The sequence below is a fragment of the Bombina bombina genome, chromosome 5 (genome assembly GCF_027579735.1).
Source record: "Bombina bombina isolate aBomBom1 chromosome 5, aBomBom1.pri, whole genome shotgun sequence".
NCBI lineage: Eukaryota > Metazoa > Chordata > Amphibia > Anura > Bombinatoridae > Bombina > Bombina bombina.
In genome coordinates, this window is record NC_069503.1 from 853,993,160 (window position 1) to 854,009,667 (window position 16,508).

Below are 16,508 nucleotides of genomic sequence, written 5' to 3' on the forward strand. Positions count from 1 at the left end.
TCTCTGTATCAAGTCAAGCTAAGTGTTTTGATAATATTGTTAGAAGAGACATTAAAAGGGTCCGGGATGGATACAGTAACATCAAGCGGGACATAAATCCTACAATGATTGCCTATATGATGACTGATTTAAACTGCTACAAGGGCTGTCTCAGAGTTCTTTTGAAATGGTTACGTTAATAAAGCTATGGTAATTTTAAACATAAAAATAATTGCAATCGGCCAGTAGGGTCAGGGCTAGCTTCCGTTATAAAACCCGCTCACCCTATGCCGCTATAGAGGTTACTCCTGGCATAGAGGGGCTAATCGGTGTAATCTTGAAGATGTCTATAAGGACATATATAGATTAGATATGGGGATATGTTAATAACTGTTAAAACAAATGCTGCGAGCAATAAACCACCAGGGCCTTGTGCGTATTAAGTAAGATTAGCACATATAAAGATTCTCTCTATCTAGCCTAGAATTATACTCATCAAGGTCATTCGTCAATCTGCTTAAAACCTTTTGTAAATTATTTAAAACAAACAAGATATCCAGATAATGCGTGATGCGATGGGATATTATGAATTATAGTGGATGTAGGGAGACAGAAAACAAAGCTGCATGAGAGTGTGAGTAGCTTTCCCATAGCATGAGGTGGTGTGTGAAATCTCAGGCTAGAGTAAAATATTCCTCTGAGTAGGGGGGGCAATAATAGAAATTCTACACAGTATCCAAACCTCAAGCGTATTTTTATAAATAGGATTATAGATAGAGTGCCTTAGAATAGTCCCCTGTAGCTTCAATGCATACTATGAGACAGTTAAATGCACATTTGGATGGCGGTTTATACAAGTCAGTCCAAGCAGGGAATGCTAGCCAAGGTGCAATGTATACCCAAGAGAGATATGAGCTAGTGAAATATACATAGTCTGAATCAATATATGCAATATTTTGGTCTAGTAAGAGTTAGTGCATTCTCAGGAGCCTGTGTGTAGTTTATGAGGTTAAATAATTAAGGTATCTTAGCATACACTGCAAACATAATACAAAAACAACATGAGTGGCAGAGGTTTAGACCAATGTGCAAATATGAAAAGGACATAAGATAGGAAGTTCCCCATGCAACCCAGAGAAACAATCCCACAGTAATATATGCATAGACAACAAGTATGTATATATTTGCCAGCAAGATACCATTGCCCAAACCACAGGAACAGCACCAATCGGCTCAGCAACCTATAGCATTTGCTCAGAGCAGCATAATGTGATGTAAGAGTTCCATCAAGAGTCTCTCCTGCCTGTAAAGTTCTTACGTAGAGAAAGAGAAGAAGCTAGGAGTCTCTGAATACCTGCCCTGCCTTGCAGCCATGTTTCATAAGGTGAAAAATAAAAATGAAATCTAAGAGTGAAATAAACAAGCTAAACAAACTAAAACATTGTTAAACAAGTTTTAAAAAAACCAAATAACAACACAGGGGGTCAACATGGCCAAAGTTAACGTTAACACACTTTCACTGTGGATATCTACAATACCCGCATCTCAGGGGGGTAGATAGCAGTCTGCGGCCCAGGATCGTGCAATACAATTTTGCCCACTCCAGTCGCGTATGTATGCAGGCATGATGGGGATAGTGTGGCAGCAGGCCGTGTTTCGTCTGGTTTCTCCGTGTTGCTGAAGAAGGAGCGCTGCAGAGGATGTGTATATCGGAGAGATGCATTGGCATTCAACCAAGTGGTCACCTGTAACGATGCTGCATTGGAACTATGCCTGGTGTCCTGTCCTCTTGTTAGTGAGGTAATGATCATGTCCGTCAATGAAATGGCGGATGTGGAGACAGTAGCAAGCTCTGTGGGTCTGACGGTATACTCGGCAGTATAATGGGCTAAGTGAGCATCCCCCATGCCATGAATTGTAACAGCCGAGTCTAGGTAGAGTAGTGTTGAGTTCGCGGCATTGGTATTCGGTTGCCGCTGGGTAAGATGTATATTATGCAGGTCCAGTATAGGAAGGCGGGCCCGCGCATTCACAAGTTCAACTTTTTTAGGACAGGGACCCTTAATAGCCTGAATGGCTTCCCTTAATGCTTCACAGCTATGGAACAAGCGTTCAAAGGCCGGCATAAAAATTTCAGATATCTGCACGGCCACATGTTTTTCCGCCATCCTTGTTCTAGGCCGAGAGTCAGTCTGTACAAAATCCCTCGTGGGGTACTGTTAAGTAAAATGACCTCCGGGGGAGAAGCGAGTGGATTCCTTCTACCCGCTGGTAATTCCCGGACAGCTTCTCTGTCAAGGGAGATGCGGATGGTATGAAAGAAAGATGATGTGTAGGAGATTAAGCACACAATGCATTATTAATAAAAAGTTGTTACAAATAAAATTACACACAAGCAAACAGGTTAAATTAAAAAGAAGAAAATAGAAACCATATACTGTACTAGTCTTTGGAATCTGTTGCCAGAGAGATGGCATACAGCAATGGGTCCTTGCTCTGTTTTGTCACAGCCTCCCTTGTAAAAATGACAACTTTACATGTTGAAACACAAAAACTTTATACAATTTTCAGGAGATCAGGTTGCTTGCTGAACTCTCTTTGCAGGGGCTGAAAAGCCCCTTATCCTTTTTACGACCGTCAATAGACTCTAAGTCCTTGCCTGAAATTATAGAACACAAAATTTCTGCTAGATGCATCCATTTCCATATAAGCAGAAAGGCAATCTCTTAGTTGCATCGTGATAATCAATTTGATACCAAATATGACATGGTTGTCATATTTACCTTCATCTAATGTCATAACATGTTTTAAACACATATCTACCTTATACCCATGTCCCTTTATTGACCTTATCAGTTTCTGTGAAGAGGCACTGTTCTGTGTCTCTAAAACCGACACTTTTACGGCCTGAATGCACCAATGCCTATATGATAACATTTATTCAAGTGGAACTCTGAAACAATTTATAATGGGGTCTGGTTTCATCACAAAAAACAAACATAAACACAGGACACAGTTCTTCTTGAAAAAACAAATGTTTTTTAGCTCACAGGCTAAAGAGAATTAACCCCATTGGCAGCTAAATCATGAGGAATTCATGACAGTTACTATTTATGCGGTAATTGTAGGAATCACATACCACAAGTGTAAATATGCATATTCAATTAATAGCATAAGTAACATTTGTATCAAAATAGCAGATTATGGGAAGCAACAATACGGCTTACAAATTGACCAATGTAAATGATTGCTTACACATAAATTCACTACCAAAACGAGATGTATAAATGAAAGCAACCCTTGTACTGCAAAATGGCAAATTTCATAAAAATCGAGAAATCGATTTTTTCATTCAGGCCATGGGGTGCTAGTGTATTCAACCTATACATCCAACAAGACTCATTTTGTAATAATAACTTATCAACGTTACCAACCTGGTGGTGCTGTTTGATATGTTGTATGCCAGTTACTTCCATATGTGTAGTATCGGAACCATGGTAAGTTTCAAAATGTCTGGACTTTCTTGTACTTTTCCTTTTATGTCATCCCTATGTTCCCTGACTTGATCTTTCAAATCACGTTTCGTCTTACCTATACAATACATGGGGCAAAAACAATGTAAGAGATAAATGACACCTGTAGTGTTGCAAGTGATCCATTCCCTAATGTTATACTGTTTGTTCGATTGAGTTCCAAATGTATTGTTTTTTGTTGTATGAACCTACAATATACACAATGTCCACAAGGGCTACAGCCTTGCCATTTGTCTTTGGCCCCTAGCCAGGTTTGAGATGTGACCCCCTTGCTAAATTCACTTTGCACCGATCTGTCTTTAAGGCTAGTTGCTCTACGTGCAGTAAGCAAAGGAAAGTCACCAATACACTCTATAAGTTCAGCATCAACTGTTAAAATGTGCCAATACATCTGAGTTGGTTCCAATGTGAATTATACTTTGTTATAAGGCAAACCTTACCAGTATCTTTAATTTCCTTATAGTGACTATATAGTAGGTCATGTCTTGAGCTCTTTCTGGCCCTTATCCATGCCTTTTTGACCTGTCTTTTGGAGTAACCCCTATCTAAGAACCTGCCTGACATTTTCCTTTGCCTGTTCCTCAAAATAATCCATTTTAGAACAGTTTCTTTTTAAACGCAGAAACTGTCCCACTGGGATGCCTGTTTTTAGATTTTCTGGATGGTAGATACTCGCGTGCAAAAGCCTATTTGTTGCGGTTGACTTATGATGTACGTTTGGGATAAATTTTTGACTATCTTTTCTAATAGTCAAATCAAGAAAAGTGGCTTCTTGATTACTAATTTTACTAGTTAGAAAGATATTATACCCATTATCTTTATTGAGAATCTTCGAAAAGTTTTCTACTACCCTTCCAATGTAGGACAATGTCATCCACTTAACTAATCCAGAGTGTCACGAGTGCCTCTATTAGGGTCTCAAAGCTCGAAAAAAATATCTCAAGCCTCCCAAAGGCCAAGATGTAAGCAGGCATAAGTGGCACCCATGGCCATCCCCTGGAGTTGCCTATAATATCTGCCATCAAATTGAAAGATATTACAGTCAAAATCAATTGTAGCAAAGATATGACAAACTCAGTATGAGCCTGATAATCATACCCTCTTTGTTATAAAAAAAAACCTTATAGCTCTAATCCCAACTGTGTGTGGGATTGAGGAATATAGAGATTCTACATCAAGGGTGACCAATAAAGTATCATCATCAATTTCAATTCCATCCAGTTTCCTAAGGACATCTGAGGTATCTTGAACATAGGAGGGTAGAGAGCTCAAAAAAGGTCTCATGAAGAAGTCTATATATCGAATTGCTCCTTCCATTCGACCTCCTATGCCAGAGATAATCGGCCATCCCAGAGGTTTTATCATACTCTTAAGGAGTTTAGGGATACAATAAAATGTTGGTACTATGGGAAAACCTTTGAGGATATATTGATGTTCTTTTTTAGTTATTAAGCCTTTTCTTAGTGCATCAGTAAGCTTAAACTGTAGTTCATTACAAGATCTATCAAAAGCAGATCTATCTGTCAACTCATACTGGCCGTGTTACCAAGCTGTCTGTGTACTTCAGCAAGGTAATCTTTTTCATTCATGATGACCAAATTCCCACCTTTATCTGAAGCTTGAAAAACAAGTCTTTTTGATTAAGAAGTTCAGTTAAGGATTTTCGTTCCTCCCTATTAAGATTATCCCTAAACTTCAAAAGAGTATGATAAAACCTCCGGGATTATCTCGGGCATAGGAGGGCCGATGGAAGGAGCAAGTCGATATATAGACTTCTTCATGAGACCTTTTTTGAGCTCTCTACCCTCCTATGTTCAAGATACCTCAGATGTCCTTAGGAAACTGGATGGAATTGAAATTGATGATGATACTTTATTGGTCACCCTTGATGTAGAATCTCTATATTCCTCAATCCCACACACAGTTGGGATTAGAGCTATAAGGTTTTTTTTATAACAAAGAGGGTATGATTATCAGGCTCATACTGAGTTTGTCATATCTTTGTTACAATTGATTTTGACTAGTAATATCTTTCAATTTGATGGCAGATATTATAGGCAACTCCAGGGGATGGCCATGGGTGTCACGTGTGCCCCCACTTATGCCTGCTTACATCTTGACCTTTGGGAGGCTCGAGAGATTTTTTCAAACTTTGAGACCCTAGTGGAGGCACACGTGAGACTCTGGATTTGTTACCATCCAGAAAATCTAAAAACAGGTATCCCAGTGGGACAGTTTCTGCGTTTAAAAAGAAACTGTTGTAATATGGATGATTTTAAGGAACAGGCAAAGGAAATGTCCCACAGGTTCCTAGATAGGGGTTACTCAAAAAGACAGGTCAAAAAGGCATGGGTAAGGGCCAGAAAGAGCTCAAGACATGACCTACTATATAGTCACTATAAGGAAATTAAAGATACTGGTAAGGTTTGCCTTATAACAAAGTATAATTCACATTGGAACCAACTCAGATGTATTGGCACATTTTAACAGTTGATGCTGAACTTAAAGAGTGTATTTGTGACTTTCCCTTGCTTACTGCACGTAGAGCAAATAGCCTTACAGACAGATTGGTGCAAAGTGAATTTAGGAAGGGGGTCACATCTCAAACCTGACAAGGGGCCAAAGACAAATGGCAAGGCTGTAGCCCTTGTGGACATTGTGTATATTGTAGGTTCATACAAAAAACCCCAATACATTTGGAACTCAATCGAACAAACAGTATAACATTAGGGATTGGATCACTTGCAACACTACAGGTGTCATTTATCTCTTACATTGTTCTTGCCCCATGTATAAAATATAGGGAAAATGAAACGGGATTTGAAAGATCGAGTCAGGAAACATAGGGATGGCATAAAAGGAAAAGTACAAGAAAGTCCAGTTACCAGACATTTTGAAACTTACCATGGTTCTGATGCTACAATTATGAAATGAACTGGCATACAACATATCAAACAGCACCCCGCGGTGGTAATGTTGATAAGTTATTATTACAAAATGAGTCTCGGATGTATAGGTTGAATACACTAGCACCCCATGGCCTGAATGAAAAAATTGATTTCTCATGTTATTTATGAAATGTGCCATTTTGCTGTACAAGGGTTTCTTTCATTTATACATCTCGTTTTGGTAGTGAATTTATGTGTAAGCAATCATTTACATTGGTCAATTGTGAGATTTATCTGTGGAACTTGTTTTAATGCCATTATTTGTAAGCCGTATTGTTGTTTCCCATAATCTGCTATTTTGATACAAATGTTACTTATGCTATTAATTGAATATGCATATTTACACTTGTGGTAATTTGATTCATACAATTACTGCATACATAGTAACATATTAATATATTTTTGAAAAGTTTTTGCTGGTGTTCCCTTTTAAATAAAGGAGGAGCATTGGAAAGAATGGAGTACTTCAGATGCTATAAAAGGCCGGCTCTAACAGTAATCAGCATCTGACGAAGCCCTAAGGTTAGCTCGGGAAGGGAAGGGGCGAAACGCATCATGTCTGACGCTCCTATGACCAGCAAAATTTGAAACAAGAGTCCCGAGGATCCATGCTTTACTTGCCTACATTTGCATAAGGTTACCCGCTTGCTACAGCAGTAATATGTAACAACTCCGTAAAAGGTTTTGAAACAGCCATTACGCGTTCCAGTACCGGAGGCTCTATACCCGATTCAGCTGTCAACTCAATTGCAAGCTAAGGAGCTCTCTTTGCAGCATTATGGTGAGATTTTTGCATTTGCTTATTTCTCCGGATCCAGTGCTGAGCACATTACAATTGTTGGCATCAACTATTTTTCAGCAACACTGTCGGAGCGTGTCTTGTATGCTAAGTGCTCCATATGGACTGCCTTATTTGTTGTAAATTGACTCAGCATTCCTCTTTTTGAGCCCACACATTGCTTTAGCCCCCTGGATTGGGGTTGAGGATCTGTGCAAGTAAATATATACCTTAAAGGGACACTGAACCCAATTTTTTATTTTGCGATTTAGATAGAGCATGCAATTTAAATCAACTTTCTAATTTACTCCTATTATCAATTTTTTCTTCGTTCTCTTGCTATCTTTATTTGAAAAAGAAGGCATCTAAGCTTTTTTATTAGTTCTGAACTCTGGCCAACACTATTTTATTGGTGGATGAATTTATCCACCAATCAGCAAGAACAACTCAGGTTGTTCACCAAAAATGGGCCAGCATCTAAACTTACATTCTTGCATTTCAAATAAAGATACCAAGAGAATGAAGAAAATGTGATAATAGTAGTAAATTAAGAAATTTGCTTAAAATGTCAAGCTCTATCTGAATCATGAAATAAAAAAATTGGGTTTAGGGTCCCTTTAAGGTGGAGCGTGTTTTAACACTTATGTGCTCAATTCGTTTGTGTATGTGCTCACTTATGTTTCACCGATTTCCAGGACTGGAATTGCTACAATTTTGTTATTTATGTTTTATGTGTTTGTCTCACATTTGGTTCTTTTTGGTAGATTAAAGTGCTACTGATATGTTACTGATACTTGTGAAGAGTTATAAAAAGATATCTTTTTATTTTGGATTTGAATACTGCTTTGTCATTCTTTAATAATCACATATATATTGATTCTTTTTCATTATTCTCTGTTATTACAAGTTATTGTAAATATATTAAGGAAAAAACAATTTTGCAGTACACTGTCCCTTTAATCTTAAAGCAATACACATAAGCCGCACCTGTGATAAATGCCCAGTCTTAAAGGGCTTTAATTGTTAAATCCCCTAGTAAATGTATTATCCCAAAGTGGTGTTAAAAAGGGACATTTAAACTAATTTTCTACATAGGCATATAGCAAGACAGCAGGATTCTATGGTACTGCTGCAGTGAGTGTATGACAGGCTCTGTGGGGGGAACTACGGTTAGGGCATCCTCTAACTCCCAAGTCTCAACCCTAAACAGTCGCTAGTGTGCAGACAAGTGAAAGTTCTCCACAGAATTTTTTTTTTGTGTGCAAATCTTTATTTAAATATAAATATAGAAAATACAGATACAGAGAAGCACACAGTTCTTTAGACAGAAACAATGGCATCAACTGAGGCAAAATGTTTCTACGAGTCTCTGTTAATTGTTAAGGCCAATACTATCCTTGAAATTTCGAAAGTTCTCTGAGATGGAATGGTGTTCTCATTCGACTGAAGGTAAGAATTACCTCCCGTCACGTTGTCTATACTATGAATCTAGCATTTGATTTGCAATTATTTTAAGAATTTTCTTTTCTTTTGTCTTTTGTACAATAAATTCTGAACTAGTGTTATTAAACAGTTTAATACAGAACACGTGCAACTTGTATTATTCACATTCTGTTTAATCATAGAGAAAAGAAGGGGAAGGGTTTCATCTCTGGAGCAGGGGGAGGTGAAAGTGGATATTAAGGGGAAGGAGAGGATGGATGGAGGACCAGACTCAGCGGAAGCTGGTGTAGGTGAGAAAGAGTGGGCTAATGCGTCTATTGACTCGGCATAGATAAGTGGTATTAATGTCTATCTGTTGTGAAGTTGAATTAAAGGGGGGTGTCATTCCACGCTAGGAGCATGTATTAGTGTATCTCAGGTTTCCCTATCTTAAAGTAGTGGTATCTTTCGAGCTGTAACTTGGTAGTAACTAGGTTCCTCCAATCAGAGAGGCTCAGACTGATATCTGTTTTCCAAAGTTTAGGGATCTTTGACTTTGCACTGTTCAACATTATGACGAAAAGTGCTTTGTCTTGCACGCTTTTGAATTTTGGAAGATCAAGGTATAGTAGAAGTGGAGGAGTGGGGTGAATTGAGAGATCTAATTTTTTGTTAATCACATCAAAAATCCCTCTCCAGAAGCTCTCTATTTTAGGGCAGTTCCACCACACGTGCAACATAGTGCCCTCACCTCTGCAGCCCCTCCAGGACTTACCGGATGTGTTGGGGTAAATCTTTTTAACTCTTTGGGGGGTTAGGTACCATCTGCTTAGAAATTTATATTGGGTCTCCTGGGTTCTGGCTGAGATTGAGCATTTTTTGGTGGTGTTGAAGGCTTTGCTCCATATCTTGGGGTCAAATTCCCTGTACATATGTAGAAAGATTATAGTCCATTGTGTTGGAGCAGGTTGTAAATGTGTGAGATAAGGTGGTTGTGCGGAGATGTTTGTGTACAGAGAGATTCGAAAGGTGTGAGTGATCTAAGAAATTATGTTTTATGCCTATGGATTGCTATATAATGCGATATTTGGGCGCAGTGGAACCATGATGTAAAAAGGCAGGGATCCCAGTCCCTAAGTTCCTGTTGTGTTTTTATATTGTTCTGTGCCAATATATTATAGATAGCCAGCTTATTTAATGGGAGTGCTTGTTTGGCCTGTGCTGCTAGTAATTGAATGCCTATGGTCGGATTGTCCTGTAACGGGGTTAAGGGTGAAGAGGGCGATGATATATTGCTCTGTGTGGCAGCTATCTTATCCCATGTTGATAGTGTCTCTTTTAATAATGCATAAGATAATAATGAGGTGGGGTGGTGTTTCTGGGGTGTCCAGGCTAGAGCTCCTACGTTATGACAGTGTAGGATATCAGTATCCAGTTTTATCCAGGCTTTGTGCGATAGATTTTGGCACCACTTGGTTATGCACTGTAGTGATATGGCCTGGCTGTATGAGTGTAAATTTGGAAGGCCTGTCCCACCTGCGGACCGAGACCTGTACATTGTATGTCTGTTTATTCTGGGTTTGATTCCCTGCCAGACATAATCTTCTATTGCTTTCTGAATGTGTTGTACGTATGGAGTGGCAGGAGGCAAAGGAATGGTTTGGAGGATGTACAAAACTCTGGACAGAATGTTCAGTTTGACTATATTAATTCGACCCAGCCATGAAATGTTTTTTTTTCCATCTAGACAGGTCTGCTATTATTTGTTATTTAATCTTTTTGTAATTGGAGTCAACTATATCCGGTAGGGATGACTTGATGGTTATTCCCAGATATTGGAGTCCCTTATGAACTATCTTGATCGGGCAGGTGCTCGCTATTTGGTTAAAGTGTGCGCAGGGTTCACTAATGTTAAGGAGTTCCGACTTATTAAGGTTGAGGGGGAAATTAGAAACTGTCCCATAATGCTCTTTCAGCACTTCAGGCAAGGAATGTACGCTGTTTGTTAGAGTGAGTAGAACGTCATCTGCGTACATAGCTAATTTGTATTATTTGTTCTGGATTTTTAGACCTTCAATCATGGGGTTTGCTCTTATTTTACTAGCTAGGGGTTCGATAGATATGGTGAAAAGAAGGGGAGAAAGGGGGCAACCCTGTCTCGTTCCATTTGATATGCTAAAGGAATCCGATAAGACCCCGTGAGGAGTACAGTGATATGATCAATTTTATAAGTGTGGGTCCTATTTTCATTTTCTTAAGGGTAGAAAGCATAAATGACCAGCTAACGTGATCAAACGCCTTCTCTGCGTCTGTCGAAAGGAGGGACAGAGGGGTGGCTGTCTTGTCGGCATGAGAGATCAGCTGTAGGACTTTTACAGTATTGTCCCTCATCTCTCTATTTAGGATGACCCCTACTTGGTCAGTAGAGATGAGTTGCGGTAAAAAATCTGTTGAGCTTATTCGATATTAATTTAGCTAGAATCTTAATGTCAGAGTTAAGCAGTGAGATCGGTCTAAAGTTATCAGGTTTTGTGGGAGGTTTACCAGGTTTTGGGAGCACAACAATGTGTACTTCAAGCATGGAGCTTGGGAGAGAGGCTGTGTCAGGAACAGAATTAAAGATTTCTAGGAGGTGGGGGCGAGTATGGGAGCAAAGTTTTTACAGTATCTAGATTCTAGTCCGCCTGGGCCTGGACATTTGCCCGACGGCAAATCTTTGATGGTATTAAGGATTTCAGTGAGCGTGAATGGCTCTTCTAGGGTGTTTCTTTCCTCCTCTGAAAGTGATGGTAGGGCAACTTCCGATAGATACTTTTGTATCCGGGGGGGCTCCACTGTTCCACACCTGGTGTCAGTCAATTTTGGAGTGTTGGGATCTAAATTATATAATCCTTTGTAGTACTCCCTAAAGGTGTTCGCAATGTTTTCCGCGTCATGCTGGGTTTTACTGTTTAAGCCACTGATTTCATGGATATAGGATTTGAGTTTTCTACGGGCTAAGCAAGCATTCTGCCCGCTTTGTCGCTCTGCTCGTAGAATTTCTGTTTCATAAGGAGCGCTTTTCTTTGGTGCTCTTCTTGTAGGTGATTTAACTGGTCTGTTTTTGCCTGTTCTAGTTCCCCCTTGAGGGCTGTATTTGCGGGATTGGACTTCTGTTGCTGTTCAAGATGTGAGACTAATGATAGTAGAGTTTGAAGCCTTTCCCTTTTAAATCTGTTGTGTTTGGCTCTAATCTTAATAAATTCCCCACGTAATACACACGTATGTGCTTCCCAAATGGTCGTTAGTGGCATGTCATCTGTCAAATTGAGTTGGAAGTAGTCTATGAGCATTTTGGTAATATCAGCATTAGTAATGGGGTTATTTAGCAGGGTGTCATCCAGTTTCCACACGAAGGAGGAGACAGGAGTGTCAGGCCAGTGGATTGTACAGGTAACCGGAGCATGATCCGACCATGTTATGTTTTGGATAGAGCTGTCTGATATGGTCGATAGTCCCGATATGTCTGTGAAGATGTAGTCTATCCTAGAGTATTTATTGTGAGGGTGTGAGAAGAAAGTATAGTCTCTAGCTTTAGGGTGTGTTATGCGCCAGATATCATGAACAACTCTATCTATTGGGTTCTTGTAAAGCGCGGCTATTCACCCGTAAGTTCCTTCAGGAGGTTAGCTATCATTTTGAGTGTCTTGGAGGTTGCACTGAAGGAGCCATCGGAGGTGTCTATCAGGGGGTTTAAGGGGATATTGAAATCCCCCCCCCCCCCATGAAGAGGACTCCTTTTTGGAGCTCTAAAATTTTCTGTGTCATTTTTTTTAAAAAGGGCACCTGTGCTGAGTTTGGGAAATATAGGTTCACCAGGGTCACGGGTCTGTGTTCTCAGAGTCACCAAAGTATTGTCATAGTCACCAAATTATTGTCATAGTCATAGGGAGTATGCAAGGTGTACAGTCCTCATTGTCAAGTAAATTTACCAAATCTACAAAACACCCTTTTATTGAAGGATCCACTTCCTTTTTTTGTATAATATTTTTGTTATGTCTTTCAACAATTGTCGGATACCAAGATAACAACGTAAATTTGAAAACAGAAGTAAACTGAAAAGTTTCTTAACCCTATGGACGTAGGTACTGCGTAACACAATACTTTACCAACCTTACTGTGTTGACTTAGTACCTTTGTCCAGCATAGAAGCGCATGTTGCAGTCCCCACTCTCAGCTTAGACAGCGAGAACCACAACCGGGGGGCAAACAGTATCTACCTTCATATGGTAAAGGAGCGCAGATCATGTTCCCTTAGCATATGAAGCCAGATTGCTGATCTTTACTGTTTGTGTCACTCTCTGTAACAATCTTCTGTTAGTGCAAAGTGGGAATGGTAGGAGGGAGGTGGGTGATCAGCCCAGTGGAGGAGGGGGAGAGGGAGGGGTGGGGCTCCACATATTATAGCAGCAAAGGATGTCGCGAGAGTGAGGGATGGTGCCCACAATAAAAATAGGAAATTAGTTTATTTTTGCCATATATTTGATTGCTGATATCTGCTATTTGCTTATATATTTGCTTAAAGGGATAGTAAACCCACATTTTTTTATTTCATGATTCAGATAGAGCATGCAATTTTAAGCAACTTTTTAATTTACTCCTATTATCAATTTTTCTTTGTTTTCTTGTATCTTTATTTGAAAAAGTAGGAATATAAGCTAAGGAGCCAGCCCATTTTTGGTTTCAAACACCCTGGCTAGTGCTTGTGATTGGTGGCTACATTTAGCAAACCAATAAGCAAGTGCAACCCAGGTTCTCAACCAAAAATTGGCCAACTCTTAACCTTTCATTCCTGCTCTTCAAATAAAGATACCAAGAGCAGGAAGAAAAATTGATAATAGGAGTAAATTAGAAAGATGCTTAAAACTGAATTCTCTATCTAGATCATTAAATAAACATATTGGGTTTACTAACCCTTTAATACCCCTTTAATTCAGGCTTGTCCAACTTAGAGATCATCACTGGATTACACCCAGCTTTCAGACCTGAAACCAAACACCACAATGTATGCTGAGAAAAATTGTTTGCTTCCCCATCTCCTTTTGGTGTTCTACTTCTCCCTGACTAACCACTGGGTTCCAAGGCAGCCAGGCATATTATTACTACACTATTACATGCATATAAGTATGAGGTTCATCACAATCTATTGTTTGATCAGCATGTTAAAAGTCTTGGCACAGGGGAATGTTTAATGATGGGGGTAGATTACAGGGCACTTCTTTAGAAGGGTCCTTAGCAGGTGGTTACTTTTGTAAATGGATACAACATCTAGGGATTTAATATCCCATGGTTAGTGAGTTAATTTTGGTCAAGGTCCAACAGTGAGGGGCTTAAAGGGACATAAAAGTGAAAGTAGGGTGACCACCCCCTGGGGGTGGTGGGATTACCAAGTTAAGTGCTAGTAGGCACAAGAGGTGAAACGCACTTCTGGGTTTACAATGGGGCATTAGTAGACACGGAGTAAAAGAGGATGTCAGTAGGCCCCTCCAAGAACGATTATCTCAATTTGCTATATGTTCTAGAATATTGTTTCTCAATTCCAGTCCTCAAGTACGCCTAACAGGTTAGATTTTCATGACATCTTATTAAAGGGACAGTGTACTCCAATTTTCAAATAACTGCATGTAATATGCACTACTATAAAGAAGAATATGCACAGAAACTGATATAAAAATCCAGTACAAAACCTTTCAACAACTTAGAAGCTCCCAGTTTAGCACTGTTAATGAGGCTGGGACACCCAGTGAAATGGGCTGGAAAAACATGAACAGCAGACAACCCCCCTCCCTTGCATATGAAAAGACAGAATATAGAAACAGGAGCCAGATAGACGGCTAGATTACGAGTCTTGCGTTAGGCTTAAAAGGCAGCATTGGTCGGTCCCAACGCTGCTTTTTAACGCCCGCTGGTATTACGAGTCTTGCAGGTACAGTTGTACCTGGATTGGATGAGACTCTTAAGCGCTTGTGCTTAATTACCCAATAAGGAAAGATAGTCTTACTATGTAGTTGGATTCAATGAGATCTATTTATTTTTAGAGTTATAAATACATACAATAAAATTTAAAACAATAGAAATTGATTCTTAAAACAAATCTAACTGGTTGGCCAACCATACAGTGTAAATAAAATGATATAATATGTTTTCCAATCCCTGTTACTTAGTGTGTTATACAAACATATCTGTATATTTGAATTTTTTAATTTTGGTTTAATTGCAGATATTTTTTATGGATTTGATATAGTGGACTTGTGAAGAAGTATGGTATCCACAAAGAATATTCGCAATATTAATTCTTAATTACCATATTTACCATATTCGTTTGATTAAAGCTGAACATACATAATTAAAATAGCATCAATGGTATCAACAATATAATTAAAATAGTGTCAATGGTATCAACATTAGTAACAAATAATAAAAGTGAAACAAAAATAAAGTGATACAGTAAAAATCGTATAAGTTATGAAAGATAAAGTCTTTCTGCTGTGATCGTTAGAGTAATTGTTAATTGCTTTTTGTTAAAAGCGCTGTTGTTAAGTCCTCCGTGGGGATAGTATGTGCGGGCGTGCTGCAACACATTTTTGTCTAATTGCTATATATATTGCGATTATAAGTCACTGTTAAGTAGTTTTGGTTATCTGTCCTTCACATTAACTTCCTTAGTTGGTGTAGGTATAATAAATCTTACCCGTTGTTTCTTTTGGGATACTTTGTTTCTGGTCTAGTTTCTTTTTGTACCCAATTCAATCTTTACTGTGATGAATGTAGATCGGAAGCCGGGATAGCCGCTGCCGGTGTTGTAGTGGTTTCAGTATGTCGAGTTGGAAAGACTTCAAGTACAAAAAACCAACAGAAAGGACATACTCAAATATAAACCCAAAGATAAAACTAACACTATAGAAGAATCTAAAGAATTGTTCATCCCTTTCATCACAGAGTACAGTGAGGATAGAGGTGAAATAGAAAAAATTATCAAATCACACTGGAAAATACTACAACAAGATCCACACTTAGGAGAAAAATTACCACAAAACCCAAAATTCATTTACAAAAAGGCCAAAAATCTAAAAAGTTCACTAGCTCCAACCATAAAACATAACAAACCGAAAATCCAAAAGGAGTTCAAGGTGAAACATTACAGGGATTTTATCCCTGCGGTTTCTGCAAAGCATGCAGACATGCAAAAAAAGCTAAATCATTCAAATCCAGCATCACAAACAAGGAATATAAAATAAAAGAGACTATAAAATGTACAGACACAAACATAATATATCTTATAACATGCAAAAAATGTGACAAACAATATATAGGTGAAACGGAAAGGATGATAAAAGAACGAATAAGGGAACACATATTATCAATAGAAAAATCGGAACTAGAAAGAAATAAAGACCTGCCAGTTCCCAAACACTTCAGAACTTGCAATAACAGCAATCTAAAATATTTCAACTACACAGCTATACAAAAAATTAAACAAAATATAAGAGGTGGTAACCAGGCAAACAACCTACTTAAAAAAGAAGCAAAATGGATCTTCGAAATGCAAACCTTAAGACCAAAAGGTCTGAATATAGACTTCAGTCTAAACTGTTTCTTGAATACTTGAACCACAAAAAATCCTGCATGCCAACACCAAAAACCCAATCTGATAACAACACTTCATAAACAATTAAAAATTTCACCAAAAATGTTAAAAAATCGTTTTATAATACAATCCTTCAACAAAGGCTAAAAGAGAACAAACACTCCAAATTCGGAAGAGAAACCCAACAGGTTGATACACAACTAATAATAATGGATGTTCTA